The sequence below is a fragment of the Armigeres subalbatus genome, chromosome 3, assembly GCF_024139115.2.
Source record: "Armigeres subalbatus isolate Guangzhou_Male chromosome 3, GZ_Asu_2, whole genome shotgun sequence".
Taxonomy (NCBI): Eukaryota; Metazoa; Arthropoda; class Insecta; order Diptera; family Culicidae; genus Armigeres; species Armigeres subalbatus.
Genome location: NC_085141.1, coordinates 353,705,385 through 353,715,806, shown reverse-complemented (window position 1 = coordinate 353,715,806; position 10,422 = coordinate 353,705,385).

Below are 10,422 nucleotides of genomic sequence, written 5' to 3'. Positions count from 1 at the left end.
TCCGCCACTATTTCTATGCTTTTCAGAATGAATCCAAAGAGATGATCAAATACGTCGATCTTTTGCTTTTTGAATAATTCTGCGTAAGCAATTAATCAGAAACGATTTTGCATTTTCTTCAGGCATCCTGAGCTACTGCATGTATGGGATCTTGAAGCGTCTAATCATTTCGATGCGATCGATGAAACTGAGACAACGATCATACCTGACGATCGTACAGAAGATGCTTCATGTTTATTTTCTGGTTTTATAACAAACTTGTGAAGAACACTTGCGTTTCTGGTGGCAAATACGCGGATCCTTGCATACAATCCGTAAGGAATTCGCCTATTATAGATCGGAAGGATTACGGCAAATTTAACTGATTTTCGAAGGTCTCAGTAGTTGGCAACATTGCTAACAAAATCCAATGCGGATTGGGAGATGAGTCGCTCAGTATGTAATGTCTACTTAAGTTTCGCTTTGCGCTCAACAAGCAATGATTTTAGCATTTGAGTGTGTCTACAAATATTGTTTTCATCCAAGTCCAAATCAAAAGTTTTCTTTTACTACCAAGAATTTTCAACAAAACCGGTATTCTACCGGTATTCCGATATTGACTCCATCAAATACCAAAACCGGTATTTGACAAAATGGCCAATACCTAGACTCATCCGTTGACAATGCATACGATCTCACAAAACACATTGACTGGGTAAAATATGCTGAAGCGATCATCGATGGCTATTAGCCGAGATACTTCCTCCGTTGGAAGAATACGATTTCTCGCCGGTTTGATTCCAGCGCACTACTTGCAGCGTATCAGTACCGGGTTTCAAGCGCGTCGACTCCTCCCTCTCCTCTTTGGTGGGATGACGAGTGTACTAAAGTATATCGTGAAAAATCCGCGGTTCAAGGATTATCGGAGCGGGGTTCGCGGGTTAATTATGGTCGGTATATCTCTCTTGAGCGCAAATTCAGAGCCTCGTAGCTGCCAAGAAACGAGGTACTGCGCATTTCGTTGATGGCCTATCGCGAGAAACGTCGATGACCTCTCTGGACCGTCGGAGAAGCATGAGAAACGCGTCGTCGGCTCGAAGATAGAGAAAGCTCCTCTCGTGGATCATTGCATTCGCAAAAAGGTGTGCAGTTCCGTTCAATACAAGGGTTCATGCGAGACGTAACACGCGGTCGAGGCGATATAGATAGTCCCTTTTGATGGTCAGGTTCTCTGCCCTCCTTCTTGACAATTCTGCCCCAGGAATAGATGGTATAAGATTCAACCTGCTTAAAAACCTCCCAGACGTCGCGAAGAGACTTTTGTTTATACAATCAACTCCTGGAATGCAACAGTTCCAGATGAATGGAGACAGGTAAGAGTGATCGCCGTTAAAAACCGGAAAACCTGTTTCGGATCATAATTTGTACCGACCAATCGCGATGTTGTCTTATGCAAGCTGTTTGAGAAGATGGTTCTTAATCGGCTTGATAAATGGGTTGAATCAAACGGCTTTCTATCAGATACTCAATTTGGATTCCGACGCAATGGAACGAACGACTCTTGCTGCTTACAGAAATCCAACTGGTCTATTCTCAAAAAGAACAAATGGGTTCAGTTTTCTTGGACATTAAAGGGCTGATTCAGTTTAGTTGACGTCCTTTCAGACAAACTCCACGAGTGTGGGCTTTCCCCAATACTAACAACTATTTGAACAATTTGTTGTCTAGAAACATATGAGCTTTCTCATAAACTCAACACTTCAGAATTAAGCTTGAAGTAATAAAAAAAGATAATCTAGCAGCGCTGCATCAGTTTGACAGGTATTCTGGCCAATTATTATCATGTGTAATTGTGAACGATTTGAATAAACAACAAAGGAGATATGGAGTTAGATAACTTTTTGGTCAATTTGCTAAAACCTAATTGTGTTTCCGCAACTAGTATTTCATTACCATATATACGTTCAATCAGGTGAACATTATACCATTTCGATAACCTATTGTATAGAGTACTTTATGGTACAGAACACCAATTCGGTTGGGTGTCCAAGAAGTCAAAACCATTAGCTGAATGAATTTTGGGGCTGTGGGGTAAAAGAACGCAGGAACCGATGGGACAAGAGTACGCATATGAATCTTCGTTATGATGTCAAACCTGTATCTCCGGCCGAAATAAGACTTCTTCCAAAGCGTAAAGATCTACAACTAAGAAAAAAGGGACAGAATTGAAATTATCACAAGTTTTTAGGATAAGTTGAAGTATTTTCGGTGTTAGAAAGGAACAGCGAACAAAGCACTGAAGCGAAATAATGAAATTGTATCAGGACTTGTTGTACACCTAAACATAGTACGAAAACACAATTTCATCTAAATTATGATTTCTTTTAATCAAAAGAAACATTCATAAATTACGCAACGTTTAGCTGGAAGGGGTTACGAGATGTGTGATGATCCATATAATTTCTATAAGATTCATACAAATAGTGTAAGATAGGGGAGGGTGATGGAATTGCCAAATTTTACGTTACGTGATTGGTGGACTTTCTTTAAGGAAAATGCCTTTTGTATACGCCACGCGAAACCTGATATATATTTTTACCTCTGTAGTTTTTGTATATATAAAAACAATGGTTTTCGTATGAAAGTGCACATTTTAGGACCCCTCCCCCTTTAAGAGTTACGTAATCTTTAACATTCCCTAATACATGCTCATTAAACATCAATTAAATGTTATTAACTCTTATTTGTGTTAATATATACTTAAAAGCACATGATTGGATAAATGCGTACTCTTACCCACCTGGATGCGCACTTTTACCCCACCAGTGGGGTAAGAGTGCGTTTTTCACCTGTCTTGCAATAAAGGTTCTACTAAAACGAATCTCAATAATTTCAATATTTTTTCCACTGGGTAACATGAAGGAAGAGTATATGAATCATCGACACTGAATTGATATGCAGAAGCTTGCTTCATAAGGGCCACATGATCGATTGAAAACTAAGTGCGTACTCTTGCCCCACTCTACTCTATTCGATCACTTTCTCTTACTATAACTATCTTCTCTTCGCCACGGATCACTTTTGCGGTTTCCGTTCAATTCCTGCACTTTCTACCACTAAGAATTGATTCCCTTTGACGCAGGAGACACACGGCAACTAATTGGCTGTTTCTTCCACAAGAAAAACCAAGAAAACAAACTATTCCGTGGGAAGGCAAACCGCTCGCGACGAGATTTTATTTCAACTGTTGTTGTTTATTATGTTGCGCATAAACATACTGGTGGAAGGGTTGCCAGTTAAACTCAATAAACTATTTACAATACATGTTTTGCGCACTATGGGAATATCGATGATCAAAAATATGTACATAATAACTTTTTGATTATTCTAGGATTAGTGGACTTAAAGGTAAGGGTTAACTTTTTACAAATTCAATTTTAATTATATACAATTTTCATTTAAGATTTTTTCAGGATTCCGTGAAGTATTGAACAGGTACCTTGGCTCAAATCCGGGTAACCGTACAAGCGAAAAAATCAGGGTAACTGGTACCCAGCTCTTTTCGCTTCAGAAAATTATTATTGTGTATCATCCAACTCCGTGGTACTTATGAGGATGTCGTTGAGTCGGGGGCCTCTCATTAAGTAAGTACTACATAAACACTTTCGTCCCCTCCCAAGTTACGGTGAAGATGGGCGTGACCAGGAGTAGTAATCCTCATGCTTTTGTGATTTTTATCCTAGATTGAAATCACCCACCTTGATTTCTGATAGCAATCTGCATAAGGATTTCAAAAGAAAAACATGAGTATCACTAGTGTCCAATCTACGAAGTACACCGTATTAAATAAAACAAATTCCCCAATGCATATCATTTGCCGGCTGCGCCAACAATGCTCGGCCATGATATATTCAACACTTATTACCTGTTTCTTGGTGCATTCTGCGAAAAAACTCCGACATTAATTCCGGCATGCAACTTCAACGCTGGTCGACGCCATGTTGCTATATCCGAGAATGTTTAAGTCCCCAGTTACCCAGATTTCGGGTTCGTCTGACTCAGATCCATTTTGTTGATATACCCAGATTTTGGCAACTGCTAATATCGAAAAAATCCTGGTACAAACGACCCGACCACTGGGTTGTTTCAGGATAGCGTGTAGCCATCTTGAATTTTAGTATGGGAGAGCCTGCGCAGATTGAAACGAATCTATGACAAAAGGTCGAAAGGACAAAAGGTCAAAAAGGTACAGAAGGTTGAAAGATACAAAAGGTCGAAAGGAATAAAATATCGAAAGGGATAAAAGGTCGAAAATGAAAAAAAGACAAAAGATCGATCAAGAACAAGTTGATAACAAGTTGGGTGTATTCCAAAGGAATTTGTGAAATGCATTTAACTTCAAGCAAAAGTAACACACTCATCCCATCAATCAATGTTGAAGAATGAGCAATTTTCAAAGAAGGAGTAATTACTGTGAAACAATATGAAGATCTAGATAGTTCTGTTAGAGATAAAAAAGATTGTTGATTTAAAAACTTGTATTGTGCGAAGTTGATTATCTTTCGATCTTCTGTCCCGTTAGATGTTTTGTCCTGTTCGACGTTTTGTCCTTTCGACCTTTTGTCCCTTTCGACCTTTTGTCCTTTTCGTCTACTTGTCCCTTCGACCTTTTGTCTTTCGACGTTTTGTCTTTCGACCTTGTGTTTTTTCGACCTTTTGTCCCTAACCCGATTGAAACACCTGGCTGTGTATTCATCTTGATTCAGACTGGTTTTTATTCCCGAAAAGCGATTTCTTCCCCAAAGTTTTCGTGAGGGAGCATCCTGTGCTTTTTTTGAATTTTTAACATGAGAGTTTTTATCGTGAGAACCAAGTAGTTTAGAGGACTTTTATGTTTGGATTTTTGGGCTCATTTCCGACCTGGAGCTCCATCATTTGTAAATTTTCTTTGTATTGTATAATGTCACTGACGTATTATTTATACGTGCGTTGTATCGCAATATAGAATACATTACGAACACTTATCTTTTTTATTCTCTATCAAATTGAATTTTGGTTTTACAACCAGTTCATCACTATCTCCCACTAAAAGTGTGTCTTTGAATTTCCAGAATCAACACCTATATTTTCTCTATAGACCGCTCGTTTAGAACATAAATGCAAGGATATCGCATGAATGCTTTTAAATACGTGCTTTAAATAAATCATTGCATTGGAGGCTGACCGTTTATGCATAGTTTTGTTAGTCGTTGTCTTACCGGTCAAATGCACATAATATTCAGTTGTTATGAACATTAAGAACAATATCTGAAGATTTTATGTTACATGTTGATGATTTTTTCAAACTGAGCCTACACCGGCTTTTGGCATCGGGCCAGTTTCCGCAACAGAATTAATCCGCTTTGAATAATATTCTATCAACGTAAAAGTTTCAGCTTAGTAAAATGGGATGAAAATTAAAAAAAAAACTAAATCGACTAAGAGCAAAAAACCCTACATCGCAGGTTCATGCTACTGCATGTGAGCTAATAATTCAAAGCATTTTTTAACCTCAACAGTTGCCATGAAGCAATCAAATTATCCTCAAATCGGCAAAGAAAGCGGCCGAGCCGAGTGCTTGAGGCTGAAAAGAAATGTAAAAGGCTCCTAATTCTCCATTGTATCCATGACTGTCTCTATTGAAAACCGTCTATCGCATACAGAAGAGGTCTTGAAGAGGTTGGCTGACAGAAGACGGCGGAGGTAGGCCTTGCATGCATAGAAGTTGGTTCAGCTGTTCTTTTTTAGCCTCGTCCGGGACAGTGCCCACCGTCAACTCAGACCTTTGCCAACAGCCAGCGGGAGGAAGAAGTTATTATACGAATTAATTGATGTGTAAATAGTTGGAAACGTAATACGGCCCTGGGAATGTTTGATTAGGAGGGCTGCCTGATGGAACGAGATTGTTTGCAGAATCTGTTCCTACCTGGGATTCAAGTGGCCCGGGAAATTTGCCCGATTGCGGTCATAATTGATGAACAAAAATGAGCAAAAGCGAGTTAAAATGATCAACCCTTCAGGGGATCGTCCCGACCCGGCCCGAGCGACGGCGGTGGGAGATCCAATCGAATGCTGTCAGCCTGTCGGTTTCAATTAAATAATATCAGGGATTTATTTTGAGTCCATTTACAGACTTTTCCTCATCATCAACGCTGTAAGTCGATACAAAGCGCTTCAATTTTACAGCGAATTAGTGCTGGTGATTCGTTTGAAATGAATTATACTTCCCCTCTTGAACTGGAGGATAGTACATGGACATGGAAGGACCATAACGCCAGCCAAATGGCAGAGACACCCGTTTCAAGGCGATCCACGATAGGGAAACAATGTCATTAAATTTGAACGCTCTGTAGAGCATCGTTTCACAGGTAGGATGGATTCAAAAAGTTTCAATTTGGTGGTGCATAACATTTTCAAAGGAATCAGTCATTCGTACAATATTAAAATCATCATCATCCGAGCCGCGTGCAGTCATGCAACCGTTAGAGAGCAAGCGTAGCTAATAGAAAGAGGTGAAATTGGAATTATTGTTTCCACGGATTCCATCAAGAATGCATCTTTTGCAACAGAAAAAAAAATCACTTAGTAGTGATACTGCCTTTCTAGCATATTGCCAAGACACAACATTTTTGGTTTGGTACACCATTTTATTAATAACTTTAACCATTGCGTTGGTCGTAATCTAATGTTACTTGTTGCGAGAAAATCGGTTGAAGATTTCTATATAAAAAGTTTGTTACAATTTTTTTTTATCTTTTGTGCCCACACGCACATGAACGGACAAACATTTGCTCAGTTCGTCAAGACAAATTTCATAAACAACTGAATAAAACTATTTCGGAGGTAAACGCGGTGAAATAAAACTTTGCTGATGTTGACGTTTCAACATCGTAAATATGTGCGCAGAATCATTTGAAATGCTACGTAATCGTTGTTATGCATGAACATTATCGGAATAATCGTATACAATTTTCATATGCGATTCAAGTCACGTTTATACATGTAACAACGAAGTACTTAAATCGTTTAAATGTAGTATGTATCGTAATTTGTAACATCGAAGCTCAGTACTAAATATTCATCTACATTGGGATTATCAAAATAGTTCTGCTTTTCAAGAGTTGCTTAGTAGCACCGATGGTAGGGTATCGGCCTTTAGATCTAGAGGTCGATTGTCGAGACAGGGCTTGTTATATTTTTTTATGTTTACTGTTCACTAGATTGTATAAGTGGTTACGAAAACTCATGCAAGTCATTGTTCAGTGCGTATATGGCCTGCACTTTAGTATGTATACGGCGGTTGTGTGCATACATGATTCATTGTAGGCATATGGTAACCGATATCATTTGCAATACGTATCAAAATGTTGACTGGAATCCCTTCTTGGTCGTTGCACAATATGGGAGATGGCGCTGTCTTTCTCCGCACGCCATTGACAGTCTCATAGAACCTCCGCATATCATTCTGCTTCATTTTTTCCTGCGCCTCGCTAATCATTTGTTCTTCATACTGCTCTTGCTTCCTTATCATCAGAAAAACCTACAACCTCGAAACCTATCTATCGACCACATTAATGGTGAGAGAATTCCTCCTTGAGTGCAACCTTTTGATGCCCATACTGTGACATACGAACTTCCCAGCTCCGAAAAGATTTCTCTTTTTTCAAGCATGGTACGAGTCCGTTTAGTGATGTTCGTGTCGAAGTTTCTTTTCTTAATGACACGATCCATTAACGAGTAAGAAGCGTTATCGAAGGCTCTTTCAATATTTAAGAAAGAACAAAGTGCCGTAATTGTTGACTGACCTGACTGGTAGGCGAACTGGAACTTAGACAGTGGATGTTTGATCATGTAACTTAAGTTGATATATTTAATCACTCAACACCTATTCCATAGTTTTCAAAAGAACTGATGAAAGACTAATGATTTAAGATGCGTCTTATCTCGGTTTCCCACTTTTGGTATAAAGATAACTTTTACTTGCCTTCATGAAGATGGAATATATTGTACCTTGCAGCAAAATGACAACTTTCGTGATCATTTTCCAAGGCTCTCATAGATGTGAAAAAATTCTCGGCAGTACAAATAGCACCGACAGAATGCACTACGTGGCGGAAAATTTTTGAAAAGTATCGAAGTAGCTTTTTTTTCTATAGGCATGTTTTTCTTAGGCGACTATCTGGCGCGAATTTTTCTTTGCGACCAAAAATGAGCGGAAGAGTAGATTTTTTTATGAGCGGTACAGTATTTGAGTCTTAGACTTGCCTTAAAAATCTCAATAACCGGCGGAATCAGTCCTACAGATTTAAAGAACTCACTGCATTCTCTACCCTGGCTTTCGTAAAGATATCGTCAGCCAAGGCTTGCGCAACATTTTTCGAATCATCAGACATTTTAGTTGTTCTTGCACAACTTAGTTGTTGGATCTACACACATAATCAGTGTTGCATTTTGAACTGAACGCGTGCTAAGAAAAGCCCGTTCGTTCTTTTAATCTGAACTTGATCACAGCAATCTTGGATCATCGTTCAGATCACGGTATACATAATCAAGGTAGGCTCGTTAAGAAAATGACAGTTCAAATATGACGTGATTGCTGTCGCACTATGAACGAGTGCAAAAGAAGGCCAAATTGTACCGTAGAGCGTTAGCTTGCTTCGTTCCGAGCAGCGATAGCGGCGACGTCAATTGTTTACAACGAAACTTGATGTTTACACACGTGTCGATAGTGCCTTGTTTTTGTATGCCGTGGTTCAGATTTTTCATTTGGATCTTGATCTGCGTTCAGTTCTTATTTTTGAACGCGTTCAAAATATCACGTAAGTAAAATTAAACAATCTGATGCTATTATAAAGTCTCATTTTTTCATGAAATAGATCATAATTCAATTAAAGGAAATAGACTTTTAATTAAGCAGCTTTAGTCAACGGTTTATTCAGAATTTCAAGGGGCTTCGAATTTGAGATCAGGGAATTGTAGCTGCTTATCCGGGAATTTGCTTCCCGGTCCTTAATACACGGAAAAATGACTCAAAAGGACTACAAACAGTGGAATTGAATTGGAAACGACTAACTCGTGTCAAAGGCAGGTAAAATAACATCGTTTTTTGAACACCAGCCCTTCTTCCAGTATTTTGTATTGCTGTCCGGAATACTTTATTTTTACACATGGCTGTGAATACCGAATTGGTTCGGCTGATTGTCCTTGGTTTATGGGATTTGGAAATGGCGTGGGTCAATGATTCGCCCTATTAAATAGCATTCCGTCGAAACATGGTCATAAATCCGAAAAAATCTGTACTACCGTCTACGGGGGTGTCATTGGACCAAAATGTGGTATGCTCCAAGTAAATGTTACAAAGCTCTAGTAGTTAACATTGGATTCAAGTTTTAATTAGTTTGGTACAAGCTTGAATAATAAGTTTACCACTGCGTGGGGGAAAAAAATAAATGAGGGAAATTCTTCAAAGTTATATGTTGTTTAAAATTGGCCCATTCTCACCCCTCACAGGGGGTGACATTGGGCCAAGTACAATAAAGTTCAGCAGTGACGATGCAACGATTCAATCGTTCATTAAAAATAATTGCCTACATTACGGCTCTTACCAACTATGTATGGCAAATCAACCAAAGGCTTGGCCCAATCTCACCCCTTTTTAGCGTACATTGCTCGTTGCTACGAAAAACCAGAACCGCTATATAAATAGGCATAAAACCATAGATATAATTATCAAGATGTTGGGGTCAGAGCAAATTAGTACTCATTTTATGGTTCCAGTGTACTAAGCTCTCTGGTACCCAGCGGTACCCAGTGAAACTAAGCAAACTTTGATGTAAATTTGAATTTGTTCTAATTGTTCACCGTCGTCATGGGTATCATCATACTTGTTTATTTATGATTTTCCCCAGGGAGTCGGTGAATTCGTGAAATCATCTGTTTATTAGTTGCATTTGTAATGTAATAATTGTATATTTTCTATTATTTTAGGTTTAAATGACTCAAATTTTATGTCCCCGGTACCGCCCAATTCCGATATTGGTCCAAACAACATCCTAGCAAACAACTAGCAACGGAAAGGAAAGTCTTTTTCTCCCTCGATTTTCAGGATGTAGGCTTCAAAAGACGTGAAGGGCTTGAGCATAGAATTTAATTTTGAATGCCCTTTTATTCAAAATTCATTCACGAAAACATTTCAACAAAAGGGTGGTTGACGGCTGGTCGGGTGACGGGCAGCCAACCTGCGCCAAGGTGGATTGAAGTCAAACGCAATGCCGCTCGAAAAGGACAATCGGACTTTGCAGTAATCGTAACCGGCCAGAGTCGGATGGTGGTACGGCTAAAAAGCGGCGTGACTATTTACTCCCGACTGGAGGGTGGATCACGATGCAGCCAACGATCTACGTT